Genomic DNA, 12,327 nt, shown 5'->3' with positions numbered 1-12,327 from the left:
GAATAAACGAAAGCTAGATATTATAGAAATTCATTAGTTTTTGTTGTACGAAATTATTGCCTCCAGAAACACTGCGGAACAACAACAACAAGGAAAAACATCGTATGAAACACGGATTTTTTAAACCAGACCCCCGAATAGTAAAAGGAACAAAAGGAAAGGAATTAATCTGAACACGGTAAGTAAACGCATTTTTTTTATTTTAAGATTTTTGATTTTCAATTTGAATTTTTAAGACATTGTTATGCATTATGTTTTTAGTATCAAATCTAAATGCAAAATGTATAGCATGCCTATTTCATTTTTATAGTTAATGGTTTTTCTTTATTAAATCTAAGAAAAAAACCTATTCCTTAAATATACTTTTCAATAAACATGGTTGAATTTGGCCACCCCCAGTATGTAGATTGTTGACAGAAATTTGTTCAATACGTGAACTAAGACCGTCTCTAAATGAACAAATGAATAATTATTAAAATATTGAAATATATTCTAACAATACTTACTCTCTGCTTTGTAACACCTTTGTATCTGTCCATGCTATATAGGTGATTACAAAAAGTACAGCGAGGAATAACTGAAATAAAAATATTTTTTCTAGATTTTGTATTATTAGGTTTTTTTATTTTAAATTCTTACCACAAATTTCATATTGCTAACAAACGGCTTTGTTTTTTGGTTTAAGACTTTCTGAACCCAAAATACGACTCCAATTTGTGCCTGGGACTAATTTTATATTGTTTAAAACCTCCACTATTTACCAAACAACAAACCTGTTTATTTGGTTTTTTAACAATATTTTTATCGTCCGAAATAGATGTGAATGAATATAAAAAATAACGGGTTTGATAATTATAATTTTTTTCAATACGCTGGTCTGTTGGTAAACAATTTTAATTATTAATTAAGTTGTCGAGTTTTGGAGTCTATCGGACGTGAGTATCGATAACCTCGACAATTTTCCATTTATCGGCGCCATAAAAGCTGTCACCAAAGGTCGTCATACCATCTCTAAGGAGAAAAATCAATCTGTAATACTTGAAGCAGAAGCAGCACCTTTGCAGAATAATATAACTATAAATAAAATAAAAGTTTCAGACCGCCTGCGTCTATAAATTAACCTAGTGTTTTATTTAAACCAACCTACACCACCAAAGTCGAGCCTTTAAAAACGAATCGGCTGATTTGCCAAGAACACAAATTTTTTAAAATTGCAATACGTGAAAATCAGTATACCCAATCCTTCCGAGGACATTTTATAATGTTGCACCCGTGCAAGGGGCCCGGCATGTCGAGTTTTGGAGTCTATTGGACGTGCGTATCGATAACCTCGACAATTTTCCATTTATCGGCGCCATAAAAGCTGTCACCAAAGGTCGTCATACCATCTCTAAAGAGAAAAATCAATCTGTAATACTTGAAGCAGAAGCAGCACCTTTGCAGAATAATATAACTATAAATAAAATAAAAGTTTCAGACCGCCTGCGTCTATAAATTAACCTAGTGTTTTATTTAAACCAACCTACACCACCAGTTTCCTAATAGCAACACGTAAGTATCGCCTGAATACTTGTTGTGTTGTCTATATTCATTGAAGTGTTGATGTTCGTCTTTTGGACAACAATTAATTTCGGTTCTAGAACTACTGTGTAGATTTAGAACCCCTACAAGTCCATACGCCTGTATCGGAACTTGTACATAAGTTCAGCCAAACAATAATTAACTCAAGGTTACATATCGTTTATGCCTAAAGTGTTTTGTAGGTAGGGTCTCGTCTGACATGATCTCAAGGTGGTATTGAAAAACTACTGTGAAGTCGTCGATAAAGTCATGTAAATAAAATAGATAATAATAATCCATGTCATGTAGATAAAGTAGATACAGATAAATTAGATACATTTTCCAAATCATAAAGTAGATAAGTTATCCACGTCATGCACATAAGATAAGATACCTTATACACGTCAAACAGATAAAGTATATACATTATCTACCTCGTGCGGATACAGTAGACAATTTATCCATGCTATACGGATAAAAAATAAACGTAAAGTACATACGTTATCCACGCCATGTGGATAAATTAGATACGTCATCCACGTCATTTGGATACATTAGATAAATTATCCACGCCATGTGGATAAATTAGATACATCATCCACGTCATGTAGATAATGTAGATAAATTATTCACGTCCTGTGGAAAAATTATCCATGTCAAGTGGATACTGTAGATAAATTATTCACGTCATGTGGATATAATATATATAATTGTTCCACAAACATCCCATAAGGGACAAGGAAGACTTCTCTCATACCAATGAGTGCACCCCGATTCATATTAGCTCAATGATATGGGACCTACAGTTTATCGCCGAGTCCGAACGGCGTGTCTAAGACACCACTTTGTAGAGAAGTTTTATATGGCTGAAATACTCAGGAAATGTCGCCAACATTACTGAGGGGTATATTGCCACCGTTGAAAAGTGTTTTGATGTTGCCTGGCCGGGGAATCGAACCCACTACCTTATGCGCGCAAGGCGGGTGTGCATACCATTGCACCACGGTGGCACCAATGTGGATACTGTAGATAAATTATCCACGTCATGTGGATAACTTAGATAAATTATCGACGTCATGTGGATAAATTAGATATACTATCGATATCATGTCGATAAATGAGCTACTTTAGCCACATAAGGTGGATAAAGTAGATAAACTATACACATGTAGATGAATTAGGTACATTATCTGCGTCATGTGGATAAAGTAGATACATTATCCACCTCTTTTGGATAAAGTAGATACCTTAGTTAACCAATTCATGTGCTCATGATTTCACACTCATTGCCGGCGCTTTAAACAAATTACGACCTAATTTTTTCTGCCTACTTGAAAACAAATTTTAATTTTCTCTCGACCTCTCTCTCTCTTTCTCTTTTCAGTCATAATTTCAAATTAAACTAAACATCATCAATAACAACAACCAAACTAAGATTTCTATAAGCAAACCTAATTCTTCCAAATCTTCGATCGATGTCATTTCACCACCCCCCTCCCCAAACACAACTTTGTAACTCCCTCTTCACGACTTACGTTTAAAGTATTTTGAGTTTTTAAAACTTTTGGAAATTTTGTTCTAGAAATCAACGGCATTAAAAATTCTGATTGATTCCAAGCATTGTCATCATCGACCACTAACAAGCAACAACAACTATAAACGAACCCTAGAAATTATAGAAATTCATTACTTTTTGATGTACGAAATTATTGCCCCAAAAAACACGGATTTTTTAAACAAGACCCCCGAATAGTAAAAGGAACAGGAGGAGAATATTTATTTAGTTCTCTTTCTTTCGAAACAAAAGGATAGGATTTAATCTGAACACGGTAAGTAAACGCATTTTTTTTTATTTTAAGATTTTTGATTTTCAATTTGAATTTTTAAGACATTGTTATGCATTATGTTTTTTAGTATGAAATCTAAAAGCAAAATTTATAGCATGCCTATTTCATTTTTGTAGTTAATGAGTTTTCTTTGTTAAATCTAAGAAAAAACTTATTTTTAACATAAACTTTTAATATTACATGGTGGAAATTTGCCACCCCCAGTAGGTGGATTGTTGAAAGAAATTTGTTCAATACGTGGACTAAGACCGTCTCTAAGGCTATGTAGGTACAAATGAATAATTATTCAAATATTTAAATATATTCCAACAATACTTACTCTATGCTTTGTAACACCTTTGTATCTGCCCATGCTATATAGGTGATTACAAAAAGTACAGCGAGGAATAACTGAAATAAAAATCTTTTTTCTAGATTTTGTATTGTTAGTTTTTTTATTTTAAATTCTTACCACAAATTTCATATTGCTAACAAACGGCTTTGTTTTTTAGTTTAAGATTTTCTGAACCCAAAATACGACTGATTCCAATTTGTGCCTGGGGCTAATTTTATATTGTTTCAAACCTCCACTATTTACCAAGCAACAAACTAACTATTTTGTAAAACCTGTTTATTTGGTTTTTTAACAATATTTTTAACGTCCGAAATAGATGTGAATGAATATAAACAAGTAAAAAAGCATTAAGTTCGGCCGGGCCGAACTTTTCATACCCTCCACCATAAAATATTCATTCCTGTCCCCAACTTTAAGTGAGTACGTTAAAATGTCAGATAATGTACATAAAATGCTTCATCCGGGAGGCCCTTTTTTATGGTGCCTATATTTAACTATGTATGTTGACAATTTTTGATGGGCTAGAAATTGGGGGGTACTGTTATAAAGGGGTTATAATAAAACATGGGCCTATGTTGACAGTTTTTGATGGAAGCCTTTAATGTCAAATAACTCCTAATTCGTTTAAAAAATTTAGCTAGAATCCTCAAAATATCGAAAATCGGTACATAACGTGGGAACTTCAAATGTCATTAACAGCTAGTTCGGAGGTATCTGGGCTATACGAAAATATGAAGTTAAATGAACAATTTTTGTTGCAGAATTTTTGTTGACTTTTAAATTTCAAATTACAGAATGTTCGTCCAAAAAATAAAGCTAAGGTACGGAAAATCGGGAGGTTTGTTTTGGGGCTACACCAAAACATGGACCTACGTTCGGTTAAACATTTTAAGTAAAATCCTCCAAGTACCGAAAATCGGGAAGTATCGTTATATTGGGGCTATGTTGAAAATTGTTGATGTAGATCTGTGGTGACCACTACAACCTTCAAATGTCAGTTAGTTCTGTTAAAAATTGTAGCTAAAATTGCCAAATTACTGAAAATTGGGAGGTACCGTTATATGGGAGCTATATCCGAACATGGACCTATGTTGACAATTTTTGATGGAGAGGTGTTCTGACCACTAAGAACTTCAAATGTCAAATTACTGCTAGTTCGGTTTAATATTGTAGCTAAAATCATCAAATTACTGAAAATCGGGAGGTACCGTTATATGGGGGCTTTCTTAACAATTTTTGGTGGAGAGGTGTGGTGACCACTAAGAATTTCAAATGTCAAATGTTTACAGATAATTCGGTTAAAACTTGTTGGTAAAATTCTCAAAATACCTGAAATCGGGCGGTAACGTTATATGACGGCTATTCCAAAACATGGACCTATGTCCACTAGTTATATAAGTTTAGTTACACTTAAGAACCCTAAATGTCAAATTATTGATCAATCTGTCTGAAAATGTAGCTAAAACCGTCAAAATACCGTAAATCGGGGGGTACCGTTATATGGGGGCTATACCAAAACGTGGACCTATGTCCACAACTTCTAATACGTAAGTTTATTAACACTTAAGAACCCTAAATGTCAAATTATAGTTACATCGGTCTGATAATGTAGCTAAAAACGTCAAAATACCGTATATCGGGAGGTACCGTTATATGGGGGCTATACCAAAACGTGGACCTATGTCCACAACTTTTGTTATATAAGTTTATTGACAATTAAGAACCCTAAATGTCAATTGATAGCTAAATCGGTCTGAAAATGTAGCTAAAAACGCCAAAATACCGTAAATCGGGGGTACCGTTATATGGGGACTATACCAAAACGTGGACCTATGTTCACAACTTTTGTTATATAAGTTTAGTTACACTTAAGAACCCTAAATGTCAAATTATAGATCAATCGGTCTGAAAATGTAGCTAAAACCGTCAAAATACCGTAAATCGGGGGGTACCGTTATATGGGGGCTATACCAAAACCTATACCTATGTCCACAACGTTTGTTATATAAGTTTATTGACATTTAAGAACCCTAAATGTCAAATTATAGCTACATCGGTCTGAAAATGTAGCTAAAAACTTCAAAATACCGTAAATCGGGGGCTACCATTATATGGGGGCTATACCAAAACGTGGACCTATGTCCACAAAATTTATTATATAAGTTTATTGACACTTAAGATCCCTAAATGTCAAATTATAGCTAAATCGGTCTAAAAATGTAGCTAAAAACGTCAAAATACCGCAAATCTGGGGGTACCGTTATATGGGAGCTATACCAAAACGTGGACCTATGTCCACAAGTTTTGCTATATATGTTTATTGACACTTAAGAACCCTAAATGTCAAATTATAGCACAATCGGTGTGAAAATGTAGCTAAAAACGTCAAAATACCGTATATCGGGAGGTACCGTTATATGGGGGCTATACCAAAACGTGGACCTATGTCCACAACTTTTGTTATATAAGTTTATTGATACTTAAGAACCCTAAATGTCAAATTGTAGCTAAATCGGTCTAAAAATGTATCTAAAAACGTCAAAATACCGCAAATCGGGGGGTACCGTTATATGGGGGCTATACCAAAACGTGGACCTATGTCCACAAGTTTTGTTATATATGTTTATTGACACTTAAGAACCCTAAATGTCAAATTATAGCCAAATCGGTGTGAAAATGTAGCTAAAAACGTCAAAATACCGTAAATCGGGGGGTACCGTTATATGGGGGCTATACCAAAACGTGGACCGATATAGCCCATCATCGAACTTGACCTGCCTGCAAACAAAAGACGCATTTTCCCAAAATTTCAGCGTCCTATCTCCATTTTTGTAGATGCTAGAGTGATTACCACAGACGGACGGACGGACGGACGGACGGACGGACGGACGGACGTGCTCAGATCGTCTTAGAATTTTATCCTGATCAAGAATATATATACTTTATAGGGTCGCAAATGAGTATTTCAATGCGTTACAAACAGAAAAACAAACTTAATATACCCTCCATACTATGGTGGAGGGTATAAAAATAACGGGTTTGATAATTATCATTTTTTCAATACGCTGGTCTTTTGGTTCAGCCAAACAATAATTAACTCAAGATTACATATCGTTTATGCCTAAAGTATTTTGTAGGTAGGGTCTCGTCCGACATGATCTCAAGGTGGTATTGAAAAACTACTTTGAAGTCGTCGATAAAGTCATGTAAATAAAATAGATAATAATAATCCATGTCATGTAGAAAAAGTAGATACAGACAAATTAGATACATTTTCCAAATCATAAAGTAGATAAGTTATCCACGTCATGCACATAAGATAAGATACCTTATACACGTCAAACAGATAAAGTATATACATTATCTACCTCGTGCGGATACAGTAGACAATTTATCCATGCTATACGGCTAAAAAATAAACGTAAAGTAGATACGTTATCCACGTCATGCGGATAAATTAGATACATTTTCAACGTCATGCTGATAAATTAGATAAATTATCCACGCCATGTGGATAAATTAGATAAATTATCGATATCATGTCGATACATTAGCTACTTTAGCCACATAAGGTGGATAAAGTAGATAAACTATGCACATGTAGATGAATTAGGTACATTATCCGCGTCATGTGGATAAAGTAGATACATTATCCACCTCTCTTGGATAAAGTAGATACCTTAGTTAACCAATTCATGTAGGCAAAATAGATACTTTATCGGCTTTATGTGGATATGTTAAAAAATGGATTCCACATCCTGGTTATGTCGATTTATTTATTCCCTGACTGTATACACCACCCTCGTTTATAAAATAAATAACAATATTCACAAACCTTTTTACTTTTGCAACACACTTTCCTTCAATTAAATTAATTGTCGGGCTCATGATTTCACACTCATTGCCGGCGCTTTAAACAAATTACGACTTAATTTTTTTCTGCCTACTTGAAAACAAATTTTAATTTTCTCTCCACCTCTCTCTCTCTCTCTTTCTCTTTTCAGGCATAATTTCAAATTAAACTAAACATCATCAATAACAACAACCAAACTAAGATTTCTATAAGCAAACCCAATTTTTCCAAATCTTCGATCGATGACATTTCACACCGACCGACCCCCCCCCCCCCCAAACCAACTTTGTAACTCCCTCTTCAAGACATACGTTTAACGTATTTTGAGTTTCTAAAACTTTTGGAAATTTTGTTCGAGAAATCAACAGCATTAAAAAGTCTGATTGATTTCAAGCATTATCATCATCGACCACTAACAAGCAACAACAACTATCTTTGGAATAAACGAAAGCTAGAAATTATAGAAATTCATTGGTTTTTGTTGTACGAAATTATTGCCTCCAGAAACACTGCGGAACACCAACAACAAGGAAAAACATCGTAAGAAACACGGATTTTTTAAACCAGACCCCCGAATAGTAAAAGGAACAAAAGGAAAGGAAGTAATCTGAACACTGTAAGTAAACGCATTTTTTTATTTTAAGATTTTTGATTTTCAATTTGAATTTTTAAGACATTGTTATGCATTATGTTTTTAGTATCAAATCTAAATGCAAAATGTATAGCATGCCTATTTCATTTTTATAGTTAATGGTTTTTCTTTATTAAATCTAAGAAAAAACCTATTCTGAACATATACCTTTCAATGAACATTTTTGAAGTTGGGCAACCCCAGTATTTGCATTGTTGAAAGAAATTTGTTCAATACGTGAACTAAGACCGTCTCTAAATGAACAAATGAATAATTATTAAAATATTGAAATATATTCTAACAATACTTACTCTATGCTTTGTAACACCTTTGTATCTGCCCATGCTATATAGGTGATTACAAAAAGTACAGCGAGGAATAACTGAAATAAAAATATTTTTTCTAGATTTTGTATTGTTAGGTTTTTTATTATTTTAAATTCTTACCACAAATTTCATATTGCTAACAAACGGCTTTGTTTTTTGGTTTAAGACTTTCTGAACCCAAAATACGACTGATTCCAATTTGTGCCTGGGGCTAATTTTATATTGCTTCAAACCTCCAGTATTTACCAAGCAACAAACTAACTATTTTGTAAAACCTGTTGGTTTTTTTTTAACAATATTTTTATCGTCCGAAATAGATGTGAATGAATATAAAAAATAACGGGTTTGATAATTATAATTTTTTCAATACGCTGTTCTTTTGGTAAACAATGTTAATTAAGTTCAGCCAAACAATAATTAACTCAAGATTACATATCGTTTATGCCTAAAGTGTTTTGTAGGTAGGGTCTCGTCCGACATAATCTCAAGGTGGTATTGAAAAACTACTTTGAAGTCGTCGATAAAGTCATGTAAATAAAATAGATAATAATCCATGTCATGTAGAAAAAGTAGATACATTTTCCAAATCATAAAGAAGATAAGTTATCCACGTCATGCGCATAAGATAAGATACTTTATACACGTCAAACAGATAAAGTATATACATTATCTACCTCGTGCGGGTATAGTAGACAACTTATCCATGCTAAACGGATAAAAAATGAACGTAAAGTAGATACGTTATCCCAGTCATGCGGTTAAATTAGATACATTATCAACGTCATGCCGATAAATTAGATACATTATCCGCGTCATACGTATGAAGTAGATACATTATCCGCGTTATGCGGATAAAGTAGATGGGCTTGGATGCAATTTTTTTCAATTTTCTTGATTTTTTTGTTTTTGTTTATTATAGTACGATCAATTACAAACATTTAAGTCATATTTGGTAGTGTGAGTCGAAGATTACTATTTCTTCTTAATTTTTTAAAGTTTATCTATAACATCTAAAAAACTTCTTCATTTTGCGATAATTCAAGAACCATCGTCTTTTATCATCCATGACGTGTCTCCGGAGTGACGTCTTAGGCGAGGGAATGAGAATCTCATTTCCAAATGCTAGCAGGGTGTCCTTCTGTATCAGAAGATTTTTTCTTATCATCAACATTTGTCAACGGAATCATTGAAAAGTTGATGGCGTTTAGATGCTAAGACGTCGAAGGTCAAATTTTAGTGATATTTAATTAATTCTCTTTCGAGTCGAGCTGTTTTGACCTAGAGGTACATTGAAATATTAGGTATCCACCGGAGTCCCACACACTCAACCATTATGCTAAGTTTCTGGGGGGTTCGTAGTTAAAAAAAATCAAGAAAATCGAAGAGTATAATAATTTCATCCAAGGCCACTGTGCAATTTTTTTCTATTTTTTGTTAAATAGCTGATAAAACAAAAAAAAAATAAAAAAAGATTTTTCAGTATTATTATGAGTATTTCTTTACCTATAGTTTTTACAGAATTCCACTTTTTTAAGGCGCGATATCTCGATATCTTTCACCGTTAGCACAAAAAATCTGAAATATATACAGCAAAAAATAACGGATATCAGAAACCTCATTATGAAAAGGTGTCCGATTTCACTCTGAAATCCCCATATATATGTATAGTACAGCGAAATTCGCCTTTAGCCTCCATACAAAGTACTATGGACATAAAGATCGGTCAAAAGGCACGTGTTATCGTTAACCGAATGACATAAAATTTGTAGAAATCGTTTTTAGCCACAACAATGAACTGACAATGTTTTTATCGATTGGACCATAATGGCGGCGTCTAGAGAACTTTCATGCAAATTACAATGGAAATAAAAATCGCTACGTTGACATGGGCTAATGTTAGCCGATCGCCATAAAATGTCATATTTAATTTTTTTTTTAATCAAATGGAAAGAAAAGATCCATTTTTTTAGGATCAGTCTGTTTTGTACATTATACATATATGGTAAAATTATCCCAGGCACAGGCTTGATCAGATAATACAATCAAATGTATTTTTTGTGACTTCTTTATCGTTTGTCTGGTAAAGGTAGCCATTTGGAAGCTAGAGGTCGAAATATTGATAACGGTTCAATTTTCTGAGAATATTCAGAATTAACATTTAAATCAAAAAACCCAAAACCGAACAAAATGTATAAAAACAAAGGCAAGTCTAAGACACCATTCCAAGTCATGTACATATTTTTATTAACAACTTTCTCTACATCACCTCCATTTATCTATACAGTTCTATAGGCCTATTCTGTAACTTTTTAACAATCGTCGGATCGACAACGTTGTCGACACTAAAAATTGTTTGCAGTAACGATTGTGCTATTCTGTAAAAATGTAGACAAATTGTCTATAAACTTTCAAAAGATTTAAATTTTGAATGTATTCATAAACTAAACAAACACACAAACCAAAGGCAAATCCAATATTGAACATTTTGTGGGAACACTTCCATGAAAAGATGTTCTTTAATAATATATCCACATTCTTTATACCGACACAAAACGCATTATTGAAACTTCCGAGTTAATCACTGTTGTAATAAGAACGACACATTCATGCAAATAAATACCTGGAGTTGCTGGTTGTTTTGTATGTTGGTTTGTGATCTTGTCGATTCTCTATAATATTCATCGCAATTAATTTTCCAACGATGCACTTTTATATGACTCTTTAATACTATAGCCTCAGTGACTTTGCTCAGAAATTAATTAATTTTGGATAATCCTTTCATAGAGTTATCTAAAGCAAACACAAAATTATTTCGCATCACAATTTTTTTTTTTATTTTTTGTTTCTCTATGCTGTATAATATTGCTTCTGTAAAAAATGTAACTTGCAGAACTTTTTATACCCTACACCACTATGTGGAAAGGGTATTATAAGTTTGTTTTGGGGAAAATTCATGTAACACCGTCCGTGTGTCCATTATAAATTGTAATCAAACTCCAGGCCGCAATTATGGACCGATCGTCACGAAATTTGGTATGGAGGTCGTTTTCATATCAGAATAGATCGCTATTTTAATTGGTGATGATCGTGAAATATTTAGCGGGTGAAATGGACCAAAAACATAATTTTTATCCGATTTTGTAGCTGCTCCGTAGGTAGCAATCGTCCGATCTCCTCGAAATTTTAAATATGGTAAGAGTATATGACAAAGAAGAAGTTTGCAATTTGAGATGGCGATCAGATAATATTTAGAGTGTTAAATGGACCACATCTTTTGTGTGAAAATTTGTAATAAACACCTTATATATTTGTTCCTGAAAGACACATTCCCCACTCGTGAGTTATATCTGGAAGACGATATCTTGACCTTTCAATTGATTCAATTATGTTGATGTACGTGATCAGATAACAGAGTTACAGCCTAATATATCCATTTTTTGTTTGTAGTGTAATCAGAAACCCGCTAGAGGTCGCAATTATAGCTCAATAGTCACGAAATTTTGCACGAGTTTAGGTTGAAGAAAATGCCTATAATTTTGCAAGATGATCTGATATTATTTAGCGGTTGACATACACCATTACTTTTGTATGAAAAATATACAAATTTTATTTTTGGTTCATATTTTGATTCCTGGAGGGCATTTACCGGCAAAGTAGCCTACATATGGAATAATAACTACTGAGCTTTCCCCTGATGCAAATTGCAATAATGTGCCTGCTAAATAACGCACCTACTGCCTGATATATAATGTGTTTTGTGCAGAGAACCACAATTT

General features: G+C 33.4%; 1 protein-coding gene and 1 long non-coding RNA gene across 2 annotated transcripts in view; one reads left to right on the top strand and one right to left on the bottom strand.

Annotated features, from left to right (window-relative positions):
• Nucleotides 1–3,293: 3,293 nt before the first annotated feature.
• LOC141391454 (uncharacterized) lies at nucleotides 3,294–3,984 on the bottom strand. Its single transcript, XR_012409657.1, has 3 exons — nucleotides 3,859–3,984; nucleotides 3,727–3,797; nucleotides 3,294–3,667 (listed from the first exon to the last, which is right to left on the bottom strand). It is a non-coding gene; the product is annotated as an uncharacterized lncRNA (long non-coding RNA).
• A 3,874-nt stretch (nucleotides 3,985–7,858) lies between these two features.
• Nucleotides 7,859–12,327, top strand: part of LOC141391474 (uncharacterized) — a 103,218-nt gene continuing 98,749 nt past the window's right edge. Inside the window, exon 1 of the mRNA XM_073964352.1 lies at nucleotides 7,859–8,210. The gene's annotated coding sequence lies outside the window, so the exon portion shown is untranslated. The remainder of the gene's footprint in view (nucleotides 8,211–12,327) is intronic.

Source organism: Musca autumnalis, unplaced genomic scaffold (genome assembly GCF_047663935.1).
Source record: "Musca autumnalis isolate F117 unplaced genomic scaffold, ASM4766393v1 scaffold_1, whole genome shotgun sequence".
NCBI lineage: Eukaryota > Metazoa > Arthropoda > Insecta > Diptera > Muscidae > Musca > Musca autumnalis.
This window is presented reverse-complemented; position numbering and strand designations above follow the sequence as displayed.